Raw genomic sequence first — 27963 nt, 5'->3', positions numbered from 1 at the left:
GAGGGGACTTTTTTCCTTTCATTTTCAGTGTTGTTCTGTCACTTCTGTCATTCAAGTATTAAGGCCTTGTGGCTATAGAGGTCTCTGTAATGGTACTTGCTGGGCTGTTCATGGCAAATTATCTTACAACACGTTGTTTCCCTGTTTCTCTCTGCTTTATTCCCTTGAGTGTGTCTATTAGACATAAATTGTGTATCCTGGGGGAGCACAATAGAAAAACACAAAACGCCAGTCAATCTGTAAAATTTAAAACCATGCTTAAAATGTGTGGGAGAGAGGTGGGAATTCTTAGAAGAGGAATGCTGTGCTGGAGGAGTAAGAAATCTGGGCTGGTGTCAGGAGGATGCCAATGAAAGGACAGACAAGGCTTTCACAACTGGTGTCACTTATGACTGGAATAAGCCATTTAATCTTAAAAACCATTGAGCTTTGTTTTTCACCCATTGCTATTCACTTATCTACAGTATGGTAATGTGTTCATTATGCTTTGTATTGCTGTTTAATGCATTACAATGTGAAGTCAGATTGTAGCATGAAAGTTCACTAAAATGCTAGGTTTGCTTTTTCTCTAAACCAGTGTGAAATAAGTGGAATTTTTCCAATCCTGAACTCCATGAGCTGGCGTCCAAAATGCATAGATGCTGCCTTGTATATCTCTAGATTCATTCTTGATCAGAAGAAGAGACTGCCTAGCTGAGAGATGCTTGGGCAGCTCAGGAAGCCTAGAAAATTGATCTGAAACAGAAGCTGTAGAGAAGCAGCATCTCAAACTTATTTTATTTCCCACTGATTTAAATTGTCTATCAAAAGGTAATGATCACAGTGTTTTCTAGTGGGGATTGACATCTATTTTTCTAAGAATAAAGGGCAAAAATGACATTTGGATTCCAGAAGAGATGGCATTTAGCTATGTCAAAGTAAGTATCGGGGACTCTAATGACCTCGTTTCCTCTTAAATCTCTAGACCATTGCTGAAGCTAGGAGCACAGGGAAAATACATTTCATCTTCAAAAACTTCAAGATGAGGTTTATAACTTTTTTAAAGAGGAAAAAATGAATCCTTTCTGCTGAAATGAGGATTTCAGCCCAAGATGGATATTTTTCCCTGAAGATCTGAAAATTAAACCACTTACTTTAAATGAGAAGTTTGAAAAAATGCAGTGTGCTAAACCACTGTCTTCAATGTGAAAAGACAGAGGAATAAAATTAAATATTTTTTCTTCTGTATAGATCTAAATAAATAAAAAATACTTTGGATTCTGCAAATAGCACAAGGATTAAAAAATACTTTCCTATTTTAGTTGGAATCAGAACCACTTAAAGTATTTGGGAGGAAAATTGCATTGTTTAGTAGCACTTTGTATGGCCCTGTTGTACTAGATTAAGACAAGTTACATATGGAGTCTATTTCACTACATTTTTAGTTGAATCTGATAGCTTGCCTACAGATTTTTATGATTCCGTTTTAGGAAATGGTAAACTGCTCACAGACACGTGTGGCCTACCCACACATGTATCAGGTAACCAGGCAGTCTCATAATGAGTGTATGCATGGGGATTTTAGGCTAATCTTTTGTTCCCAGTCTTCTGGAACAAGCCCAACAACTACAACTTTGTCCTTCACATATTTCTTCACAGCAGACTGCCATCTCCTTATGTGTTCCAGATTTGGATGGGAAAACCTGCACTTGTTCTTCTGCTTTGGTTTCGATTCTGTCTACTAAAAGTCCCTGCACACACGCCAACTCGTGAAGCTCAATGAGGCTACCTGAAAGAAATACTGACTTAGGTCTCGAATCACAAATAATACAGCTAGGGCATAGCTATGCATCAAAGCAATCTAGGCATATTGATAGAAGCATAACAGATGGCTTCTGAATGTCACTACGTCAGAGAGGGGAAGAGGTTGTGCCTCATTGGGCCATTGATGGAGGAAATACTCCATTTGACATGCTGGCTGTTATATTCTCAGATGCTATTTCTGTTCCTGGAATTTGGTGCATCACTCCAATCAGTTCTTCCAAGTTTTATGCAGCTGCCTCACTTGAAGAAGGGAGAGATGGTGAGGCAGGGGAGGAGAGAAGAAAAGAAAAAAAAAAGAAAGAAAGGGAAGGGAGGTGGAGAAGACAATAATTTAATCTAATTTTTCAATACATCCATTTTTGTGGTAGTGGCAATTACTTGTCACAAAATGTTGGACCTGAGCAAAAGGAAAAAAGTAACATTTTTGTCTCCTGCTTATTGAATGACTCACAAACACCCATGTACATGAACTCTAGCACCTTAGCATAGTTGTGGTGTTGGAGCCTTCTGCATAATTCATCATAAAAGAACATGAGGCATTCAGCAGTCAGTGCTCATTCGGAGATGTTCTGCATTACTAGCAGCACTAGTAAATATGCCTGCTCCGTACATAATTTATGGTTTTGAGCAGAGGTGGTTTTATGCTTCATAATAGGCTAGCTTTGATCCCTTAAAATTTGTTTGTTAAACTTGGAGGTTGGGTACAAAGCAAAGACTTTAAAATCTCTTTCCGGCATTGCTTGTTTCAACAGTCTTCATTTTCACATCCCGTTAACAAGGTTGAAATTGATTCTGACCCACTTTTGGGGAAATGAGCCTTCCTATAATGGATTTTGTGTGTAAGACTTTTTATTAGCCAATTCCCTCCATACCCAACTTGAAGTAGAATGAAAATTGGTTTAGAAACCTTAGTATAGTCTATTCTATATTTCTACTTAAAGAATTTATTGTTATTTCTTGTGACCTGTAGGAGGAAAATGGAGATAGACTTTGTGTTCTGTGAATCCCTTTTTAATGCTTTGATGCAGCTAGAGACCATGTATAAATGTAAATGAATGTGCTGGAACTCATTGAAATGTGCTGGTTTTGTTTTGTGGCAAAGTTTCACATTAAAGTAATCCATATTAGACAAAAAAACATTCCATCTTTCAAATTCAGTAAAGCGTCAGTAAAAAAACAGTCAGTTTAAAATGTTTCAGTTTGCTAAAACTTAAATGTTTTCTTTTATACTTTGTCTTTAGTTTGTTTAGCATTCTTTATACAATATGTGAATTTAAACATTATCAAATGTGAAAGGCAATATTTTAAAATAAAATAACAATCTGAAATGCATTTTAAATTAAAATACACAATATTCCTCCCTGGTGTTTCAAAGACTGTAAAGTTATTTTTTTCTAAACAGAATGTCATCAGAATTGATGCATTTCTGTGAAAAGCTTCAGTGCTGGCACACCAGCACTTTCTGATGGAGTTTGTTCTTTCACCTTTCTCCCTGTTGATCCAATTTTCTCCGTACTGTTTTTCCTTTTCTTCATTTCCAGTTATCACCATACTTCAACCTATTCTTCTTCTTTGTTTTTAAAAGCCTTGTTCACACTCAAGCTATTTTCAGCAAGAAATTTTAGAATTGACTAGTGGTTTTCAGTTTTTCAGCAAATACTAAGATATGCCCTTTGGAAACTAGGTCTCTTTTATATATGACAAGTTAGGCATATTAAAGAACGATTAAAAATTGCTCATTGCTGTTCAGACATCTTGTCATAATCATTTTCTCTCCAGCTTCATGGTGTTTCAGTCATCTGCAGGTAGTCTGCCCAAAAAAATGGTTTAAATGTTCTCTCTGTCTGCAGTCCAATTCAGTTGCTCCTTTCTTCTGTCCACTAAACCAGCCGCCGGACTCTCGCTGCATCAGATTCAGTTTCTGTAGTGTCATCTGCAAGACACCGTATCATTTTAGTCCCTCCTTCGTTTCTGCTGTTATGCTTTAGTGTTCTAAATGTTGGGGCTTTTTATGTCTCCTGGATATTTTTTAGTGATAACAACTGAAGCCTACATATACATCATAAACACAAGATAGAGAATGGCATAGAACTAGCTCTTTTGCCATCTCTTTGACTTAACTTCTGTAGTCATTAATCTACGGATGATCACACACCAGCAAAGCTTTTTCCTGGCTTATTAGGAGTGTGCTTGCTTGGAGGATAGATACAGGTTTTCTATCTCATTTTTAATAGCACAACCACACTTGGCAGCTCTACGAGTGCTAGAAAAATTACCTTCGACTTTTTACCTCTATTTGGTATTTTAATACTTTTGGTACTGTTGAGTTATCTGTAAGCATCTGAGGGAGAGCAAATAAAAAGTTTGCTTTCCTGGCTAATTTTCTTGGCTGCCAGAGCTAGCAAATGTTATTTGCAGTAGTGAGGGGAAGGGAAGAGTCTCAGCTTCTCATTGTTACTGTTTCACCATAGCTCTTAAGATGTTGTGATATCTTTCATTAGATGTCTATGGTCTCTGTAATTTGGGAGCAAAAAGTTGATTTAATCTGTCTTTTGCAATAATATGTGTATTGGCATTTATTCATATTGGACAATTTTTCCTACTGTGTTCTAGGCAGCAAAAAAGATATAGCCTACCCCACACACCTCCACTCAAGCTTCACTTAAGATAGTGTAGCTCAGCGTTTCTTGAAGGCCAGGTCACACATCTTACTGCAGAGCCAGGAGGAGGCTCAAACAGACCTGCCGTTCGTGCACAGTAAGCGCATGCAGGACCTGTTCACGGGCAGTGAATTAAGCATTTTCCAGAAGCCTTGAGAGAGGCTTGTGGAAAATTCTCTTCTCTCCTCGTATGTGGAGAGAGCGGCTATGCTGCACAGGCTCAGAGGGCTTTCTGCAAGGGCTGAGTTTGCTGTACATTTTGTTCCAGTCTTTTGGGACAGAACTTCCCATATACAAACAAATGAGATGTTGCTTTGGGGGGTGAAAGGGGTTGCTGGTTTTGTTGATTTTTTTTTTTTTTTCTTTCTTTCTTTCTTCCCGGGGATGTTGTCCTTCTGTACATGAAGCCTGAAGCAACAGTATCTGTTACAGCAGTAGTTAGAGTAGTCAACAGCAAATGAGTCTTCTGTATTGCTCAACCAGTTCTAAAATATAGACCAGCATAGAATTTTCATGCTTTTCCTGCTCTTGTAGCAGCAGCTTAACGGATTTAGTGTGGCTTTTGGAACAAAGGAATTGGAGTGCAGTAGCAGTGCAACACGGAATTGTTTCTTTCACATTTTCATTTGTAATACGAAGAAGAGAGTTGTTATCTCCTGCTGTCCCGTGACAAGTCTCATGCTGTTTCATGTTCTATTTGTTTTCTTTTTTATTGAAGCTCTAGCTCCTGGAATTGCTGGATTATATTTTTTTTCCATACGGCACTGCATTAAAAAATTGAAATATTTATGCAAATCCCAAATCATAATTTCAGTTGCTTGTTTTTTCTTCTTATTTTCGTCCTCTCTTGGAGCAGGTTCATTATTTTAAACAATTTTTTCATGATGGTATATTTCCTTGGAGCTGTTCTGCCTGTTGTAAAGATTAGACAAATTAAAAAAAAATCTCTTTATGGGCCAGTGCAGGTCTACAACAGCTGTATATAAGTGATTCTTGCTGAAAACATAAGCAGGGTGTGGTTTTGTTTTGGTTTTTGTTTGGTTTTGCCCTGCTGCCCCAAAGCAAACTAGTTTAAGCCTCTTTTTACAGAGGGCATCTTCTGAGGACCTGTATATACTCCTAGAAAGGAAAATTTCCATGCGAGGGGAATGAGATGCGCTAGCTACAGCAAATTTGTTATTTCAAAATAATTGCCCAGAAGCAGTGTAAATAGCATTAGAGTCTTTCAGTGGAACAGACACTGTTACAGCAGCTTATTTAGAGACCGTAGCAGTTGCCTTGTTTTGTTCTGCTCAAAACATGGGGCAGAATTATGTTTTAGTAAAAGCCAACCAATTATTCCTGGACTTTTAAAGATGTAAACTTATATTGTGAAATCTTATGGTAAGTTGTTTCTGAAAGCGAGTTTAGTGTACTGTTAGCACTGGGCTGGGTTTTGAGTCATCTTTTATGATCATATTGCATTGTTATTCAGTGCTATATTTGCTGCGCGCATCTGTGTGCATATAAGTTCCTCTTGCAGAGAAATCACAGGAATGTGATTTGATACCAGTTTTCTCTCTTACGAGTTGGTATCAGAGAAGTTCTTCCCAGTCCTCACGACCTTGGTTGCACTGATTCAGCTGTTTGCCAACCAGCCTGGGACTGTTGAAACTGAATCATTTCATAGATTCAGTTCAAGATCTGGCCAGCCTGACTGAGCAAGCGGTTCAGCAGCGCACAGGGCAAAGTAAGCAGCAGTTGGCAAGGGAAATAAGCATCTAGAGAAAAGCAGCAGAGATCTTCTAAGAGTCTGCTGCCAATGAAAGAGTAAGGTAGACTTACTGATCCAAGTCTGTTGTACATGAGAAGCCTGCTTGACAAAAGGCTTCAAGGCAACTGCTTTGATGACAGAAAGTATAAATTGTAAATGGAAGAATGTCTAAATTAGACATGATTTAATTATGGATCAAATTAAATGAGAAGATCAAATCCTCTTTTATGCTCACGATTTTTTTAGAAGTGGATTATTTTACAGCGGGCTACATTTCTCCTGGCTTTTCACTCATTGGCTTTACTGTGTTGATAAATCCGTTTTCATCAGTGGATATTGTTCTGGGAGAACTGAAGAATGGAAAGTCCAATGAATGATATAAGAAAGATTTATAAAGGCATGTAATAGACTGTAATTCCACAGTGCTCAGGAGAACTCGCTCAGGCTTTTTATACAATGCGTGATGCTAAAAGATGCCTTCATTAGTATCATTCTTACTGTTCCTTTGATTCTCAGAGTCAAGCAGAAGCAGCAACATCCAAAAGTGAGTAAAACAGCACTTGTAATATCAAGAAGTACAAGCCTATAGAAGAGCTAGTTTTTCACTAAGGGTTTAGAGAGGTATTGTTATGGATTTTGCTGTATCTTCCTGAAAAGGGGATACATAACTATTGGACTTCAGATAGTTTAAAAAAGCAACATAATGATGCTGAAAAGGACAGTGACCTCTACCCCACAACTGCCAGGCCTAAAGGGCAGACATGGAAGAGAGACACTGGTGATAACGCTTTAGTTTATCTGAACATATAATTTTGTTGATATGATTTTGTGTTTGTGCTTCTGTGAAAGAAGCTCAGGAATATCAGTAAAACGGACGGTTACACTGCGAATTGTAGTATAGTGTGGAGATAGCTGTGCTTGCTCTAGGTCAGAAACAGCATAAGTGAGCCCTTGTAGGACTTAGTACTGTAGTAGTTAGCTACTTCCTGCGATCTGTTCTGGAGAGAAAGCATTGAGGACTGGACTACAGACTGGGGGGAGGAAAAGTGTGACAGATGACTTCAGGCTGAGTATTGACTGAGAAAAGATTTGAATCATGGGCAAAATCACCTTTTCTGTTGTTTCATGTGCTGTGTTCTCAGAGACTTAGAACTTTGTGTGCTCTTTCTAAACTGGTATGACTTCATCACAGAAAAACCCTACTACGTCATCAGCTTCCCTTCCCAAATGAAACAATTTTCAAATCTTTATATTCTTAGCTAACTACCTCAGAAAAAAAAGCAGCTACTCTATAATGGCTGCAGTCAAAGGAGTCTGTGCAGCAAACACGTAGATAGATATGTGAGGGTATAAAATTTGCAGTAATGATGTTAATAGAACACATCATGTTCTAAGTGCTTGCTTGTTTGCTTTGTCAGTGTACATAAACAAGTGCATGGTCTTGTGAATACAGAAGTCTTGATACTCAAAACAAAGGCATTTGTTGAGGGAGATCAGTTCTACTCTTACCTTCCTCTCATATATAGTCTTTCAGGCAGGGATTCCGATTGGTGAGTGGATGAATGCCAAGAAAGAGGTGCTCTGTGCAAACAGAAAGAAAAAAATTCATTGAATGTAAGCAGGCAACAAGATTTAGAAATATTCATGTTTCATTTCCTATTGTTTAAGTTTAAAAAAACAACAACAAAGACCATCTACAATAAATTTTACTCAGATACAGAAACATACTATGATTGAAAGTCACTAAAAGGATTACGCTCATTCTGAAGACTTAAACCCAACAGTCAGTTGTATGCAATGCATTTTAAAAACTTACTTTAAAAATCGAAAGTTCAAAACCTCATATTTCTACATTACTCCATCTTGAAACACATTCATTCAGTGTATTGCTCTTTTATTTCTTCGCCTGAGAAATGCACTCTGCTGTCCAGAAAAAGTCTACTCGTCTCAATCTGTCCAACAGATGTTAGTCACTGTGTCTCCTCCTCCTCTCTCCTGCCCTCCCCTGATATGTAAATGTGGTCCTTGGCATTTATATTTCCCGAATGTAGGTGTATGTCTGTTTAGGCTAGTTGTGGTAACTGCTGAGATTAAAAAAAAAAAAAAAATTCTCTTTATTGAAGCTGATAAATCAGTTTTGTGAATTTTGTCGGATATTGTCCTCTGCCATATAATGAATTCCTTACTAAGTCGGAGATTTTTCTTTTTTCAGAGTGTAGGCAAGCCCCTACTTTTTAAAAAATTAATTTGCAGTATATTTTAAGGCATTTTAATTCACCCTTGCTCTGTTTGCCTTTTCTTCTTATGACTAAAACTTGTCAACTCTCAATATTAATGTAATTAACAAACACTCGGTAGAACCGACTGCAAGAAGAATCACGTAAATGTTGCATGCGATTGTGCAGCTCACACATTGTCAGGTTGCTAACCTGACTGCTGTGCAATAAAAGATGCAATTGAGAATTTTCTTTGCATTTCCTAATTGCATAGCAGCATTTTTGGTAAGTTTTTCAAATGTTTCATCCTTTAGGGTGATTAAGGAAATGACACACCTGTGGTTGCCCTGTATGTTCCTCCCATGAATATTGCTGCTTCTTACTCCATGAGCTGCAGAGGAGGGGCTGCTTATCCCCACTTGCTGAATCGTTTTTTGTCTTCCTGACTCATTGCAACACCCCTTACTGAACTCAGAGTTTCATTTTTGTATGGGTGTGTGACTATGGCACTAATTCAGGTAATAACCATGTGTGGCTATGTCACCTGAGCTACTGACATCCACGCTAGCAAGATTAAAGCTTGTTCCAAAGATGCTTGTCATCCATCAAGCAAACCTCCAACTGCACTGCACTTTTTTCCCTGATATATGGTCACTCTACAGCCACTTACCTTGCTGGGCTTTAAAGATATGTATGTTAGCTCTCCTGCTTTTTGGCCACAAGAAAATAAATGTGATTTAATCCTGAAAAAAACTCATATTGCTATCAATTTATTACATAAAATGCAAGAAGTAAGGTAATGTTAATGTGACCAGTAACAGAATTTTTGGCTATCCTGCAAATTTGACACCAGTAAATGTCTTCTCAACAATGTGCAGAATGAACGTTGTTCTCTCTTTTCTAGAAGAAGCTTATTCAAGTCAACATTTTGTTAGGTAACAAATAACTTTTAGAATAATTCAGTAAATTATAAAATAAAAGGCTTCAACTAAAATATTCTTACAGCCAAGCAGGAAATCTAGTCAACCATTGCTGACATGTATTCACTGATCTAGAAAATTACTTTAATGCACATATCAATATACTCGCTGATTTCTTACATATCAGTGTTTTTTTAAAAAAATTGTTATTGCAGAGAGCCCGTGTTTCACATATTATAAAATTCACTAAAACTTTTTTATACTAAAGCACTAATACAGCTATTGTAGTTCCTTAGGTTTACCTTTTCAAATAAAAATTAATAATTTTTTAAGTACAACTTAGCTGTAAAAATGTCAAAGTGTTTATATGGAGCTGATAAATTAACAGCATTCAAAAGGCAAAAAATCAACTGTGAATCTCATTCCAGATCCGTAAGGGATTCTTTGGGCAAGAGGACATACCAAAACATAATTTTTCAAAAAGACAGAAAATCTGCACCATTGTATTGACATCCATGTTGTTGTGAGGAGTTGGAATTGCTTCCCAAGAAATATGCAATTCTTCTAATTCACAATAATAGATGAATAAGGTTATTCTGTTGGCCTGTTTACAGATCATAGGCTTTTTTAGTTAAAAAGAGACAAAGATTTCTGTCCAGCTAATGGTAACATTTTACTGCCTCTTACAGAAATTCAGAAGTCAGTTCTGAGTTCCTAGTTCTGCCATTGGCTTAACACAGGTACGCCTGTCCTCTCCCTTTTTGTGCTCCCTTTTTTTGTGGATTAATGAATGCCTATATCTAAAAATACATCTCATGAATGCATAAAGTGAAGAAATTTGGAAAATGTTTTTCTGCTGATTCCTTTTGTCATACCAACTCATTACCTTTAAGAACAGTAAGGACAAGAATTTCAGACAAATATGATCTTTGGGTTGAAGGTTTTTTTTCACAGACCACTGGAAATCACAGACCCTCTGTTAAATTCTCACAAATAAAAGGGATCCAAAGGTCTCAATAAAAAAAGAAACAGACTGTAGAATAAAAACTTAGAGATTTTCAATAAGAGACTGTTCCTTTCATCTACTGTGAAAGCAAGGTCAATTGATAACAAAAAGATTATTTTCCATATAGCTATTTTTGAGGGCAGCTGGAGAATTCAGGCACATAATTTCCTTTTAATTAATGTATTTTAAATTAAATTTTAAAAATTTGAATTGTTCTTGTACCTAAATCCCCCCCTAACAGTTTCCTTGACGCAGTCTGTACATTCTATTAGGGACACGATGCTAAATGCAACTTGCATTTAGGCACTTCTAAATTTGTATTGGCAGGGAAAACGAAGTCTAACACATGAATGTACCTTTCTAATTTACATCTGTGTATTAATCTAAGGCTCAATAGCACAACAGGGGAAGTCTAGGGATACGTTTAATAAAACAGATTTAACGTTTGGCTATATATGAGGAGTGTGGCATTTGTAAATAACTCTCTTACAGAAGACTGGAAAAAACCCACAATCAGTATACAGTACCATGCTTAGCAAAGCCACAGCAGCTTTTCCCCGTCTCTGTTGCTACATGGCACACATCCAGATATCTGCTGTACTAACATTTGCTCCTGGGAGGAGATGAAGAAAAAAGGGTCCATAAGGTTTCCATTGGCCTAGACAACTGAAACATCTGCTAGATTCATGAGCAGCTTGCTGGCCTAAGTCAGCCGGGAGAGCTGCTACAGATCAGCACTGCCATATCAATAGATATTTCATAGACCGTAGGGAGGAAAAAAGAAAGTCAGTGGAGTAAGTGATTATATTTCAAAGTACACCAAAGTCTTGTGTAGTTTTATGTACAGTGATATCTAAATTGCACAAAATTAGAGCCACATCTACAACTGATCAGCATGCAAGACTCATTAGGGAACAGGTACGTCAAAGAATAGCAGGATGCAATCCTAATCTTCTAGTATCTGCTAATAGGAGCAAGCCACCTAGGTTGCCAGACAAAAAGCAGTCACCTGAGAAAATATTCCCTTTACTCAGAAGCTTGCACCAGAATAAGCTCCCTCTCTCTTTTGGAAATAGAAGTAGTGTGAAGAAGGTCGTTGGAAGAGAATCGGCCATTCTGTGTCACGACACACAACAGAGAAAAAGAGCAAGTGGTGAAGCAACAACGGTAAAGGACAGAGGAGAATATACATCGTCATTTGGTGTAAACCACCTTTCATGTCCTTTAGTTCAAGCCTGGGTTCTGGTGCCTGAAAGTGTAATCTGGCCTAAGTAATTTTGTTGTTTAGTTTGGTGCCACTTAGGCTCAAAAGGGCTACTAGAGCCATATACAGCAATCATTCTGCGGACCGAATTCCTGGTGTTATTATGTAAACCAAAAGAGGGGAAAAAGAAAATCAAGTACCAAGTCAGTTTTAAAACTATTGTTTCATATGAGAACTTTAATTAGCTTAAACAGAGCTATGTTTCAGACATCTCCTCTGTACTACAAAAAGAGTCAAACATCAAAGAAGGTAAATATTAACATGGTGGGTGAAATCACCAGTAACAAAAACTTTGTGAATATACCGATGATCACAAGTGGAAAAGCTTTTAGTAATCATTTAGGCAAGTCATTAAGGGAGTGCCTGTTCAGATCAAAACCATCTGCAGGCACAATATTTCCCACCTTTAAGACAGCACTGCTTTTTAACAAACACCCTTCACAATAATTTTTACAGTAAATATATTTGTTATCAAAGGGATTTTATTTGCAAGTATGTTTAATTTGTCCATACTGTATTACACTAACAGAACTCAAGTAAAATTTACTATTTTCCAAAATACCTTCACCCAGTATTACTGTTACACGCTTTCATATATCCCCAGAGTATGTCAAGCCAAGATTTTAACAAGGTACTGCTGTGGGAAAGGCTATGATTAGGCTACAGAAGTATCTGTGAGATCAGGACAGGTTCTGCAAGCCCATCAGTGGAATATCTGGCTTGAATGCAAGGGTAATACATGCAGTCTGTGGACAGAGACTCACCTGGGGCAATGCGAGGCACTACCAAGTGGTATGGAAACACAAGCAACATGAGTTTAGCATGTAGAATCCTGCAACAGTTGCAAATGTCCGGCGTGTAGTTTGATCAGGTAGTGACAGCTGTTAACACTGAATAGCTTAGGCAAATTCTTAATTCACAGAAAAGAGGAAACCTACGGGATTAAAGAGGAAACCTGTGGACCTGATTTAGGAAGTCTATGGAAAGGATTCATTTACTGCTTCGGTACATTAGCTGTTGTTTGTCATGTGTTCCGTATTGAAGCTCTCTATAAGAGTATCTGTAGTTCTCAGTTCTGGAAGAACAACTTATACGAAGCGATGTGGCAACCTAGCATTCTTCCCATCTTCTTAAAACAAACCAACCAACCAAAAACCACCCCAAAGAAACAAAAAACCCGAAGCCTGCATGATCCTAGATGGGCTGAATCTTCATGCTAATTGTAGAGGCCAAATAAATGTGCAACATTTTTCAGAACACTTGCTCCAACTGACACCTCAATATAGGTTTGGGTGAGGGATTTTGTCTTCTTGTGGATGTGTCCGAATAGGATTGTAGTTTTCTTGCCTCTTAGCTGCCTGTCTTTCAACTGTTCTTGCAAGGGGAGAGATAGACACCTGCTCGCCTTGGTTATCAACCATTCAAACGGTATCCCAGGAAGATAAAAGTGCTTTTGTGACTTTCTAATAATTAACTTTCTGGACATTCCTGAGGTTCTGTATTATCTTTCTAGGAATACCTTCCTTGAGAAGGATTAGATTCCCCCATTTATAATTGTTGCAAAACTGTGGTTGATAATTTCGTATTCTTCCCTACCCCACTTGTTTACCTGTGAAACTGCTTCTGGGTGGACTGTGCTTGAAAGAGGATTTCAATGTATTGCCATAAACTTTGGGCATTGCTTCAGGGCACCTTTCCTACTATTTACTTTCTAGATACTGGAAAGATTTATTGTTAAAGAGTATTAAAATATATGTATCTACAGTCCTACACCAATCTCATTTTAAGTAACTCTTGGTTTCACGGGGTTTTTTTTGTTTTGTTTGTTTTGGTTTTTTTTTTAATAAAATGAACTTGTGTTAATCATATGCAATTTAAAGAGTAGGCACGGGTAAGGATCCAGAAAAGTCCAGACCTTTAAAGTTCAATACGATCACCCCGGTCGAGATGAAACCACAGCCGAGGTTGTACATCGGTTGGGAAGGCTCCAAGCTTTTTCGGCGAAGAAAGGAGTGGGACAGAGAAAGGAAAAAGACAGCGAAGGCAGAGGTGAAGCAGGGGAGCGTCACCACCGTGGGTCCCACCGATGCCTTGTCTTGGCGGGGGGAATTCCGCCCAGCCCCCGCCATCACGGCCTTTTATACCTTCCGGTCCCGCCTTTTTGCTCGGGTTGCCCGGGGAAACGGCACGTCTCACACGTTCCTCAGTGCCCACGCGACGATCGCAAGGTGCCCTGGGTAGCACGCGCCTCTGTCCCCGCCCACCACGCGCGCCTGGCGGCGGGGAGCGGTCTGTGACACGGGGCGTGGGTGCGGGTGTGTGTTCCACGGGAGGCGTTTGAGGCAGGACGTCCCCACAGGTCTGCCTTAGTCTCCCGCAGCATGGTTTGCATTATGTTCAGATAAACACGTAACCTTTTGGATGCTGATCAGTATTTTCTGGATATTTTGAACTAGAGAGAAAATCTCTCACACAAAATATTAATTCAGGCCTTGTGGCCATGTCCCTAATGTGGAATCGTGCTGTGCCAGGCTGGAGTACATCAGAACACGTGTGTTCTTTTTTGATTTCCTTTTTTGTTGTTGATTTGTTGAGGTTTTTTGCAATTGCTGAAGTGCGGTGGACATTAAGAGGCTAAATGGCTGGGTCATTCCATCACAGTGCCAAACATCTGTGGCTTGCAATGAGTTATCACATGGAGACAGGAGGGAAAATGTGTGAAAATTGTGTGCCTTAATTGTATTTCATTACAGTCTGTTTTAGTGCCCTTACAAGTACTTGCTAATGGATCATTTCTATTAATACATTGTATTCAAATAATACTGACAGTATATTTTAAATTATATTTTATCATTGCTAAACAATTGCATGATAGTTTGTTGTGACATACAAAGAACTCACAAGGTAAGTCAGATAGCATGTGTAGCTGCATGATTTACTTTTAAATTGACAATACAGGTGTAAATATTCCCATGATATTTAGGCTCAGGTAGTATTCAAAAAATGGAAGGTGGTGTTTTATGTTGAACTCGTGAGATTCAACAAGGCCAAGTGCAGGGTCCTGCCCCTGGGTTGGGGCAACCCCCGGTATCAGTATAGACTGGGGGATGAAGGGATTGAGAGCAGCCCTGCTGAGAAGCACTTGGGGGTACTGGTGGAGGAAAAGCTGGACACGAGCTGGCAATGTGCGCTCGAAGCCCAGAAGGCCAACCGTCTCCTGGGCTGCACCCAAAGCAATGCGGCCAGCAGGTCGAGGGAGGTGGTTCTGCTCCTCTACTCCTCTCTGGTGAGACCTACCTGCAGTACTGCATCCAGCTCTGGAGCCCTCAGCACAGGAAAGACATGGACCTGTTGGAGCGGGTCCAGAGGAGGGCCACAAAAATGCTCAGAGGGCTGGAGCACCTCTTCTGTGAGGACAGGCTGAGAGAGTTGGGGTGGTTCAGCCTGGAGAAGAGCAGGCTCCGGGGAAACCTTATTGCAGCCTCCCAGTACTTAAAGGTGTCTTATAAGAAAGATGGGAGCAGACTTTTTAGCAGGGCCTGTTGCGATAGGACAAGGGGTGATGGTTTTAAACTAAAAGAAAGTAAATTTTGGCTAGACAGAAGGAAGGATTTTTTCACAGTGAGGGTGGTGAAATACTGTCACTGGTTGCCCAGAGCGGTGGTAGATGCCCCATCCCTGGAAACATTCCAGGTCAGGTTGGACGGGGCTCTGAGCAACCTGATCTAGTTGCAGATGTCCCTGCTTCTTGCAGGGGGGTTGGACTAGATGGCCTTTAAATGTCCGTTCCAACCCAAACTATTCTATGGTTCTCTAAAAGACAAGCAGTATAGGCTGATGGGCTACTGTTTTACCTGTATGATTTGGGGGGGGGTGGGGTGTAGAAGGCCTATATTAGGAGAGAGAGGAACCTTCCTCTATTCTCTGCAAAACTGACTTTTTTTGAGATGAGCTAATATTGCTTGAGTGTCATGTATATTTCTGTTGGAAATATGTTTTCTAAATTAAATTTCTTATCTATGTTCATTTCATTACTTACTGTAGAAGTATTATCACTAGCTTATGATCTTTGTTGATCTGCTTTACATTCCCAAATATGAATTTCATTTCGTCCTTAAAGTCCCTAAAATATTCTTCAGTTTCTGAAAAACTCAGATCCCTATCTTCAATGCTATCACTAAGTCACCGTTGTCCTAAACGTACCTGTAAGCAGTAGCACACACTTAGGCAAAGACAAAGTCAAAGCCCTGACCTATACTGCCTGCTTGTGCACCTCCCAGAACCCTCTGTGTTGTGTGGTTGTTGGTCAGTCCTTAAAGGTCTGGTAAGTTGTGTGTTTACAGCTTTTTAATTTTCTTTTAAAATGCCATGTCCAGAATTTCATTTCATTTTGTTACTCAAAGGAGAAGAGTGAACACAGAAGTAATAAATTGTAACAGAAACTACTTTCAGTACTTAATCAGTACTTAATACTGACACCGACTTAAACCAGTGGAGGCTCTGACTGACTTTTACGAGCGCTGATCTGCCTTACTCTTTTTTTGGTTGTGTTAACTTCAAGGAGTACCAGTTAGTTTGATGAGATACTTTGATGTGGGGGAGAAGAGAGCACATGGTATGTTGTAGCTTTGCAGGAAGTGGTAGATTTGATAGGGTTGTATGCGTATATATATTTGTCTCCACCTTAGCTTTGTATATTTCTTCCATTACCCTATTATCTGGCTTCTGTGTAATTTTTTTTGGTGCATTTTCTTCTGGGAGCACTGATGTGAAGTAGGAAAATGCCATTATTGCCTTTTTACAGATTTGGAATGGAAATGTGGTGACAATGAGGCTCAGATCCTCAAAGAAATGAAAGTGCCCAATTCCTTATTCTTCATGTTAGAATTGGGTACCTTCCTGCTTTTAGAGAAAAAGGGCCTTACAGTTTCTTACAGCACAAAGAACTGAGCAAAGCACGTTAAAGCGAGAAGTGACAGAAAGCTCTAAACTGTGTTTGCGCTTATGAGAAACAGAAAATTCAGCAGCCTCTTACCACAGTCGTGGGAAGATGAAATTCACTTTATTTTGGAGTTTGTACTCTCCATCAGGAATTTAGAGTGGTGGAGGGGAATGCTTTTTTCCCCTTTCAAAATAAGAAAGGAAAAGAAAATGAAAGGAAAAGGAAAGGGAAGGGAAGGAAAGAAATAGAAATCACTGGATACTCTTCTCCATTCCCAGGCAAATAATACCATGGTGATAGTCTGAAAAGAGTAAGAAATAGTCATTTATGCGGGGTTCCTAGGATATAGTACTCTCTGTGTGTACTTGTGTCTCTCACACTTTTTCCTGTTTATTTTTGTGGAATAATTGTACGTCAATATGTAATTTTCTCAAATTTATATCTGCAGTCACCGTCACTGAAATATAGTCTGAATCAATTAGATCTTGAGTTAGCTGCTGTTGTAGAAACACACACCTGAAATGCAGGGAGTGAAGGAAGGAACAAAGGCTTCCTCCTTCTCTATTATTGCTGTCTAACATAAATTCTGTAGTCTGAAACCAGCGTCTGTACCACCATGCTCTTGTCCTCTGGATTGTTTTAGTGCTTGCTTAAACATTTAAAAAAGCCCAGTGACCTTGAATGCACAGTTTGGGGATAGCAGATATTTACTGAGTTATTTCTTCCCTCTCTTGTAAAACTCTGTCATTCTGTGGTAACTACTTCCTGCAGCATTCTCATTAACTCAAATTTTCTCTGCAAGTGGAACATGTAATAGTTACCAGAGCAGACCTTTTTTTTTTTTTTTTTTGGTTTGTTTGTTTTTTAAACAATGTTTCTTTAGTGAGAAAACAATTTACAGGACATTCTAGGGACCAACTCTAAAAAGTATATGCTATCCAGATATGGGACTAAATTATTGCCATTTAAGACAGCAAGTTAGGAAAGACCAATCTAGCCAGTCAAAAACTCTCTGTGTATCAAATGATGCTCAGGCAAATTTCTCTTTCTTTAAAAATGCTATATGAATACAGTGTAGCACACAGGCTACATTGTTGTCTTGTCTTTTAGAACATAGTAAAGCAGGTGGTTATGTATCAAGAGATAATCTTCTTTAATCTGTAGCCAGTATTTTACCAGACTCTTAAAACTGTTCTTAGAAATTAAGTCAAATGAAATAATAGGACCAACAACTCTTTTGTAGTTTCCTCCTTCAAAATTTCTAGGACACTAACCTTCTATATGGTATCTGTGCTGAAAAAGTAGAGAAGGGCTTTCATTCCTATTGAAAAGTTAGAGGAAACAATAATTGCATGGTAATGCGGACCTCAGTTTATGCCTGCTGAAATGCAGTTCACAGTATTATTTTTCTTTAAATTAGATAAAGACAAGCTAATAACACTTCATCTCCTTGGAGAGATGTTTGCATTATTTCATATATAAATAAAGAGAGAAAGCCAGGAAACTGATTCAGTATATTTAGATATTTCATCATACTGGCTTTTGTTTCTTATCTTTTCATTCCTTTGCTAAGAAAGAAGGCCAAAATCAATGCATTTTCCCTACAGATGCAAGCTTCTATTTGAAGTAGTACGTTGCTTGCCTCCTTACCCAAATACCCAAATATGTACTCTGTTTTTGGTTTTGTGTTTGTTTTTTTTTTCTTTTAGGGCTTGGTCCTATTGAAGTAAATATTCAAAAATCTGACTGATTTGAAAAATAATTTACTCAGGATTTATATTCTTTTTTCCTCTCATACAGTTTTGCATTTTTATGAGCTCTGGTTTTGGCTGACATCATGCTATAAAGGTGTCAAATAAAAAGCCCATTGCTTTGTGGTTCTACACAAGACTAAGAAGGATAAATTTCCACTGTAAGCTTTCTGTGTGAGGATTAATAGAACTATGGGCTCTATTCTTTCCCTCAGGTATGCTGATAAACTTCATTTACCTCATAGGGATGCTGGCAGCCCGGCTCATAGGAGAAGGTAGAGCCGGTGTCCAAAAAGATTGCTAACTCATTGCTGTCACCTCTTGTCAAGTCCCTCCTCTCTTTCCACACTCATTTCTTTTATGGCTTTCTGATATAGAGTGATATGAGTAGGCAAAGCTTGCTGCACTGATACTGTGAAACTGTCTTAATTTATAACACAACTGTTTCCTGCAAGAACAGACCTCTGCAGAAATGGAAGTAAAAAGAAGATTATGTTTTCTCAGGGCTTACAGCTACCAAGTCACATTTATAATTAGCCTGGTAAATTGATTAGAATATATAACCTAAGCATCAAATGGAAGTGCTGAACTCATTGAAAAGCTTTCATTTTAATTGCAAAAACTAAAAAACCAACCCGAACATAAACAAATAAACACAAGATGAACTCACAAGATGATTGTTTCCAAACTGGACCAAATAATGATAATTATTCTGCATAGTCTTGTCACATACTGAGATAAAAATCAGTTTTAGAATCTGTAAAAGCAGTAGAGCCATAATTTCTGGGTGAAAAAAAAAAAAAAAAGCTGTTCTTGACTGAAAACGGCTTGTGGCTAACGAGAGATGAGCCTGTCAGTTCTACTGGAAAAGCAGTATTGGCCCTCCACAAATTATTGCAAAAACAACTGTGATAGAATATTCTTAACAATAGCTCCATCTAGGCAAAATAGCTGAAATAATTTTGCTAACAAAGCATCCTAAAATGAGCAGAGGAACTGGGATACAGCATGGTGATAATGATATCTAAATGCTACCTTCTTTTTGCAGCAGCTTCATTCCTTATTGTAATTTATTCTTGTATAACCTTGTAATGTTTTCCAGTGAAGCTTCTTGCTTCCTCTTCAGATAGAAGGGAATTTTAATGTGGGCCATCAGCACTTTTTTTTTTTTCATTCTTTCTTTATTAGTATACTCCAGACAGACAGTTAAATTGTTTGACTTGCCTCAAGGTTTGATCATGGAACAGAATGTAACTGTATGTAGTGTAGTGAACATATATGTGCCTGATTGACCCTCCTGTTGGAGGGTAGAAGTGTCATTGCCAACCACTTCTTGTGAAGAAAGCAAGCAAGCTGGATGGGTAGCCCTGTCTGTAGAATGGTGATCATCTGAGTCACATTCATTATCTTGATCATACCTGTCAATGATCTCAGTTAATAATAAAGTAGGCAGTAAATTGCACTGAACTTACATAAAAAGCTGTGTTCAGAAGAGTACTTACTATTTACATGTTCTGCATTTTCTATAGGTTTATAAAAATAAAATGACCCTTTAATACTTACTAAGTAGTATTTGAAGGGGGACTTCTCTTTGTTGCAAATTAAAATTCACGTGAAAGATAGAACTTTCACGCCCCTCCCCTGACCCATCTTACCTTCTTACCACCCCATCTTATACTCCTACCTTATATTTCTTCAGCTAAACAGGGATAATTCCATATTCCTGAGGCTGATCAGCCTCGTGCTTTTGTCTCCATTCTCTAAAAGCTGACAGGCAGCAAAAGTCTGGAGGCCATGTGGGTGCGTACTTTCAAGACAGCCCTGGCCTTTGCAAGCCTAGTGTCCCATCCTCATCATGTAATCTTATATGATAGTTTTTCTCCTGGTGCATCTCCTAAAGCAAGTCTCAGTATCTGCCCTTAGAACAAGTACCAAATTTGGGTGTCTTTTCCATACTTGCAACCTGAAATACGGAATTACTAGTAATAGTGTATACTGTACTGCTAAGATTTCTGGAGCAGCGTGTAGCATCCTGGCTGCTCATGTTCAAAGAAGAGAATATAAAAAGATGAGGACAAACTTTTTTGCAGGGCCTGTTGCGATAGGACAAGGGGTAATGGTTTTAAACTAGAAGATTTCGACTAGATATAAGGAAGAAATGTTTCACAATGAGGGTAGTGGAAGACTGTCACAGGTTGGCCAGAGAGGTGGTGGATGTGCCATCCCTGGAAACATTCAAGGTCAGGCTGGACGGGGCTCTGCACAGCCTGATGTAGTTGCAGATGTCCCTGCTCACTGCAGGGGGGTTGGACTAGAGGGCCTTTAAAGGTCCCTTCCAACCCAAACTGTTCTATGATTCTATGAGGAGAAGGGCTACTAAGTTGTTTCAGGAATGGTGGGACCACCTGGTTAGAGGCAAATAAAACATGTTGGTTTGTTCAGCTAGCACAATGCAGGCTAAAAGTTGATGTATCTTTGAAATGCTTAATATACTGATGAGCAGTGCGGGAAGTGCTTAGAGTTTTTCCACTGGATGTTGAAATCTAATGTATAATTAATTATTATTAAGTCATATGCTACATTCTTTATTCCTTTCTGCTCCTGCATGCTGACCATGTACGAGTTTTTCTGGACTGAAGAACAATTTAGTTCAGTATTGTTTGCTATTTGTGTGAGTGCAGGTTCTATCATCACTTTTGTTTTTCAACAAGATAAATTAAGTACAACACAAGAATTTTTGTATTTTTGACATTGGAGAGTCCAATTCAGAAATTAAAGAGATTTAGGTAGACTTAGATTCATTATTAAAATCTGGAAGTCATCTTAAAATTCTTGGAAATGCACTGTCTCTTTTATTTTACTCCTTGATGGTGTCCAAAATTTGTGCATCAAATATAAAAAAAGTTCCAAAAATAAAGACATTTATGTTTTTAAAATTAACTTCATTATTATAAGGGCTTATACCCAAAGAAGGAAGCTATGTTTAGATGGGGAGAACAGAAATTACCTCAAATCATTTGTAGAATGAGTATAGAAGTGTTTAACAGTATATGTGTGTGGGGAATTTTTTTTTATCCTTTTTGAGCCGAATCTTTTTACAAATTGAATAAGCATCATTATTACTTTTGTATAGATTGGTTAGTAAAGCATAGATAAATGGCTGAGGTCATGTGAGAATCATAGAAACTTTTAAGTTTGAAAAGATCTTTAAGGTCATTAAGTCCAACCATTGACTTAGCACTGCCAAGTCCACCACTAAACCTTGTCCCAAAGTGCCACGTCTACATGTTTTTTGAACACCTCCAGGGATGGTGACTCCACCACTTCCCTGGGCAGCCTGTTCCAATGTTTGACAACCCTTTTGGTGAAGAAATTTTCCCCAATATCCAATATAAACCTCCTCTGGCCCAACTTGAGGCCATTGCCTCTTGTCCTCTTCCTTGTTACTTGAGAAAGAGACTGACACCCACCTTGCTACAACCTCCTTTCAGGTAGTTGTAGGGAGCGATAAGGTTTCCCCTAAACCTCCTTTTCTTCAGGCTAAACAACCCCAGTTCCCTCAGCCGCTCCTCATAAGACTTGTGCTCTAGACCCCTCACCAGCTTCGTTGCCCTTCTCTGGACACGCTCCAGCACCTCAATGTTTTTCTTGTAGTGAGCAGCCCAAAACTGAACACAGGATTCAAGGTGCAGCTTCACCAGTGCCGAGTGCAGGGGCACGATCACTTCCCTACTCCTGCTGGCCACACCATCTCTGATACAGGCCAGGATGCTGTTGGCCTTCTTGGCCACCTGGGCACACTGCTGGCTCATGTTCAGCCGGCTGTCAGCCAGCACCCCCAGGTTCTTTTCTGCTGAGGAGCTCTCCAGCCACTCCTCCCCAAGCCTGTAGCGTTGCATGGGGTTATTGTGACCGAAGTGCAGGACCCGGCACTTAGGCTTATTGAACCTCATACAGCTGACCCCATTGATCCAGCCTGCCCAGATCCCTCTGTAGAGCCTTCCTACCCTCGAACAGAAGGTAGGAAGTCACTCCCACCCAACTTGCTGGTGTCTGCAAACTCACTGAGGGTGCATTCAATCCCTGCATCCAGATCATTGATAAAGATATTAAATAGAACTGGCCCCAAAACTGAGCCCTGGGGAACACCACTTGTGACTGGCCGCCAACTGGATTTAACTCCATTCACAACTCTGTGCATTTGTCTGCATAGGGGAAAGCTGTTGACGCTCTACTATTTAGCTGGTTTTCAGAGTTGGTTTTTAGAAACACAAGTGTTGCCAGCAGTGTTTGCCAATGTCACAAAGACTGTGGATGTATGAAATAATGAAGAGCACAGGTCACGAGCTCATAGGAACATGTGTTTCAGTGCAGTGAAACATAAGGACATACATCTAAGAGCTACAGGAGGAGGTTGTAGAAATGGAATGGGGGGCTGTCTTTGGAGTGGTGTCAGAGAAGTAACACTGGCATCATGGTAGACTGGTCAGTCAAACTTGAGTCCTCATCTGACCATGTGGCCAAGGGGACTCATTTAGATGGGCAAACAAGAATACGAAGTGCTAGCAGAGAAGTGCTGTCACCTTTGTATTTTTTCCTGCTGTGACTGTTACAGTGGGATTTACAGGTCTGGGCTCCACACTTCAGAAAAAAGATGGCAAATTGAAGAGGGCATAGAGAAGAGACACAGACTAATTAAAGGATTAGAAAAACACGATTTCTATAAAAAAACTTAGGAGCTCAATTTATTTAGATTATCAAAGAGAAGGTTAATGGATGGTATGATCACAGTCTCTAAGTACCTACAAAAGAAAGAGAAATTTGTTAATAGAGGACTCTTCAGAGCAGGGAAAAAGATATAACAAGAGCCAGTGGATGCTAGGTACTGCAGTGAGATAAATTCAGACTAGGGGTAAAATCCTGTTTTCTTGTTTAAACAATGATGACCGTTGCTCTCTGAAATAAGTTACTGAAGGCGCCACTGAGTTTTCCATTGCTAAACAAGTCAGGGCGGAATGCTTTTGTTAGAGGACATTGTCTTGTTCAATCTCTACTCCCAGAGTTAAGGAAGAAATTAAGAATTGAAGAAATGGAAGTTTAATAACTGTATTAGGAACTGTTCATACTAGTTCACATTAGAGAACTGTTCATCACTAGAGTGATAGTGTCCAGTTGTTGAAATGATAATGAAAACTGTGTTTCTTTTAACATGTTGGCCTCAATCTGGCAGGGCCTTTGGGCTTGCCTTCTTATTGAAGGCTTATCACCAAGCATTTTTAATTTGATGGGGCTATTCACATGGATCAGAACCAGCATACTCAATGCTGGGAGTATGAATACTTTTTTGCAGTGGTGATAAGTTATCCCAGGCATAAGGGTTTTTCCAAAGCAAGTCTCTTGGGGAATGATGTTGTTATTCCAGTCAGTGGCCTCCAGATGTGGGTTGCTGTGCTGCAGCGGGAGCCTGCTGCCTCCACGGCTCAACAGTGATACCTAGAAGCTGCTGAGAACACCTTGTCTGTGTCAGCGATGGCCTGGGTTCTTCATCCCACCGAGCATTTGCTTGCATGGGCTGACAGCTTCACTGGCATGCTTCCTGGGAACATGCTACCTACCTATTTAACAGAAATGAGGCCTCTCCCACGAAACACTGTCAGTGTCCCCAGGAACCAGATCTAATCTTTAATGGCATAAAACCACTTCTTTGACACTTATAAATCTGTGTTAAATGGCACCATGTTGATGCTTTCTGTAATGTTCATCTGTCTGCTATATGCATTTACAACCTCCTCCAGTCCTTCCAGCCCCAAAGTTCCTATTTCAATAACCCAATCTAGATGCTGATACAAACAATAAAATAAATCTCACAAATATTTCTTTGTCTTAGTTTTCCTATCACTTACTAATAATTTTGGTCTTAATTAAGAGGTGTACAGTATCCATCTTTTGGTCTTGCTTTTTCTGTTTTTCTCTGTTCCACACAGGCTCACTTCTTTCCACTTGGGCTAGTTTCCAGATTAAATGGCTCATTTTCTCTGTACCTCTTTCTCCACTCCAAGCTTCCTATGAAGCTATGTGCATCTTCTTCAGATCCACACAGCTTCTGTATTGGTAAGGGATAGGATGAATGCTTTGCTTTCACTTTTCTATGTTAGATAAATTCTTACTCCCAGAACATCAGGACGCAGTAGAATGGCCAGAGAAAAGAAAGTTCTTCTGTCGTCTCTCAGATCATGACATCTAGTTTCCATTTAAATGCTTGATCAGAAAAGTTTACCTACTAACTACTTTTCTGGTCAAACAAGTCTGTGACTTGGCAATCATTAGCAAATGATAGACTGCACTACCTTCATAATAAGAACAATAATATCAGAAAGAGAATATAGGGTAATGCCAGGCAGATCTCCCAAATCATGTTAATAGGGTCCTAAATCATTACAGCAGGGTTTTTTTTAACTATCTACCTTATTTAATGTAAATTACAGATTTCATGGTGCTAATCTCTGGTGCTAGGTTCCGTTTAATGCTTCTTATATGCAAAAAATATTTTAGCCTCTATAGCCTCTTATCCACAACTCATACTTTAGAAGGTTATTTCTTTTGTAAGATGCTTGTAATTTAATGAGAGTAATATCAGGTTTTTAAAATTTTAATCTAAGCGATAAGCAATTTATGCAGTATCTTGAGGTTACTTGACACATTGGAATTGAAAGAGGAGAAATGGAAGGAAATGACAAATCTTTTCTGTTTTCCTTTTTTTTCTATTCTTGTTTATGATTTTTCACTCATCAAGTATTTCTCAACGTGTGTTTTTCAAGAAGCACGGTTTGATTAATGAAATGTCAGATACAGAGGATGTCATGAGAATTCTGGCATTTATTGTTTGCAGTATTTAAATTAACCATGGTGTTTTCAATGTTCCTTATTTTTTATTTACTATATCTGTTATCCTGTTAATAGTAAATACCCTGTTATAGTAAATGTCAGTACATAGTAGTTTTTGATCATTAGACATCTACATAAATTTGATGCTTATACAGAAATTGTACCAGTTTTTCATATTTGGAATTTTGATGGAAATCCTTTATTTACTTTTTTAAACCAAAACAAGGAAGTGTTTTTGTTTAAATAAAAGGTTTACTGTAGTTTTATTTACTGAGATAACCTTTCCTTAGTGCTGCTGGTAATTTGTTAATTTGTTCAGCGTATAAAGACTTAGGCAGTAGAATAACTTTTTTGTAGAGTATTTGTGGAAAGTGTTAGACTACCTAAATGCTAATGGTTTCAGTGCTGTAGATGCTTATGTACCAGGCCTAAGGCCATCAAAACAATTTTACATAGGGAAATGGACAGCTATCAAAGTGTGGCTAGAATTACATTTTTTGCAACGTCATCAGGTCAAATAGAAGTTCAGTTATTAATCCCTTAATTAGTAATTACTTACTCTGATCATCTGAAAACCAGTATAATAGATAACAGACTTATCCACAACTCATACTCAAGAAGGTTATTTCCTTTGTAAGATGCCTGTAATTTAATGAGAGTAATAGCAGGTTGTGTATACTAGATATACCTGTATACTAGATAACAGACTTCTATATTACCATTCCTTCCACATGGAAGGCATGCCTCAGTTTAACTTAGCTGAGTACAACTCTGATGCGAGACACTAAAATAGGACGTTTCTTTTGAAGGTTTTATGCAGAATTTGTGATTCTGTATTGGTATAATTAGTGAACATTTTCTATATAATTTCCTTGATGTACTTATGACATGTCTGTGAGCTTCTTCACTCCTATAGGACTATAAAGAGCCTTTTCACTTTTGACACATCCCACTTGAGTGACAATCTTGGCGTTATACTTCTTATGCTAGCAGCTCTACCTGCCCTTGAGTTCTTGTGTTAATAGAACCTATATAAAAGGAGAGAAGAAAGAAGTGTATATTCAATTTAGACTATTGGATTGTCTTTCTTTTGCATTGTATCCTTGATTAAATTAATATATCTCCCAGAAAATGATGTCTTGCTTATTGTTGAAGAAGTTTTCTTTCATCATCCATGTTAAAAATGACTTCCATGTTTTTACTGTGCTCCCTTGTTGTACTCTTTGTCAGAATGTGCTTTTGACAAGGTGTGTGCTATTCTCACAATAGATAAACACTTTAGTCTAACTATGCCATTGAAAATGTTAGTGATTCAAGGAGGGCTCTTGCAGAGGGATCTGGACAGGCTGGATCGGTGGGCTGAGATCAACTGTATGAGGTTTAATAAAGCCAAGTGCCGGGTCCTGCACTTCGGTCACAACAACCCCATGCAACGCTACAGGCTTGGGGAGGAGTGGCTGGAGAGCTGCCCAGCGGAAAGGGACCTGGGGATGCTGGTTGACAGCCGGCTGAACATGAGCCGGCAGTGTGCCCAGGTGGCCAAGAAGGCCAACAGCATCCTGGCCTGTATCAGGAATAGTGTGGCCAGCAGGAGTAGGGAAGTGATTGTGCCCCTGTACTCGGCACTGGCGAGGCTGCACCTTGAATCCTGTGTTCAGTTTTGGGCCCCTCACTACAAGAAGGATGTTGAGGTGCTTGAGCGTGTCCAAAGAAGGGCAACAAAGCCGGTGAGGTGGCTGGAGCACAAGTCTTATAAAGAGCGGCTGAGGGAACTGGGGGTGTTCAGTCTGGGGAAGAGGAGGCTGAGGGGAGACCTTATCACTCTCTAGAACTATCTGAAAGGGGGTTGTGGCGAGGTGGCTGTTGGTCTCTTCTCCCAATAACTAGTGATAGGACGAGAGGAAATGGCCTCAAGTTGCGCCAGGGGAGGTTTAGCTTGGATATTAGGAAAAATTTCTTCACCGAGAGGGTGGTCAAGCACTGGAACAGGCTGCCCAGGGAGGTGGTGGAGTCGCTGTCTCTGGAAGTGTTCAAAAAACGTGTGGCTGTGGCACTTCAGGACATGGTTTAGGGAACATGGTGGCGCTGGATTAATGGTTGGACTTGATGATCTTGAAGGTCCTTTCCAACCTTAGTGATTCAGTGTGTGATTCTGTGTGTGTGAACCTAGGTGATACTGTTCCTGTATTGTGTAGAGGTATTTGGAAATCTTCCCAGTGACTTTTCAGCAAGCACTTAAAGTGATTCATAATGCCTTGGGATAGAACCACAGATGTGAAAGAGAGCTACTACATCATCACTTCCATTTTCATATGGGATCAGGTTATATTTCCTCAACAGAGGATGCATCAACTATTAGATTCACACTACATTTGCTCTACAACAACTTTCTAAACCTCCCAGGAGAAACATTGTCCTGGGAGTTCTTTAAAAAGCATAAAAAGAAACAGGGAGTCAAGTCTGCCCTGTCCCTCATTTTAAAAATCTTGTGCGGATTTTTATGTTATGCTTTCAGTGATGTTTTGAACAGCCATTTAAGTATATTATCTGTACTGAGACATCTGTGTAGGTATGTGAACCCTATGTGAGGGCATATCATGGATGTATGGGTATGTCTGAGGAGATAAAATTACAGAGTATTTATATTGGAACTAATTCGTATGACTTAAGGGATACAAAAAGAGAAAAAAAAAATCCCTATTTCTTAATTAATCTGTTTCTCGGATACAGAGAATATATTGCAAATATAATTTTTTTTTCAGT

General features: G+C 39.1%; 1 protein-coding gene across 1 annotated transcript in view; it reads left to right on the top strand.

The window, feature by feature from the left end:
• CADM2 (cell adhesion molecule 2) overlaps positions 1 to 27963 on the top strand; it is a gene marked incomplete at both ends in the record, with an annotated part of 680137 nt that overhangs the window by 460397 nt on the left and 191777 nt on the right. The gene's annotated exons all lie outside the window — the stretch shown is intronic.

Source organism: Phaethon aethereus (genome assembly GCF_964289735.1).
Source record: "Phaethon aethereus genome assembly, chromosome: 1".
NCBI classification, from domain to species: domain Eukaryota; kingdom Metazoa; phylum Chordata; class Aves; order Phaethontiformes; family Phaethontidae; genus Phaethon; species Phaethon aethereus.
Note: the sequence above shows the minus strand (reverse complement) of the source record. Positions and strands in the feature narration are given on the sequence as shown.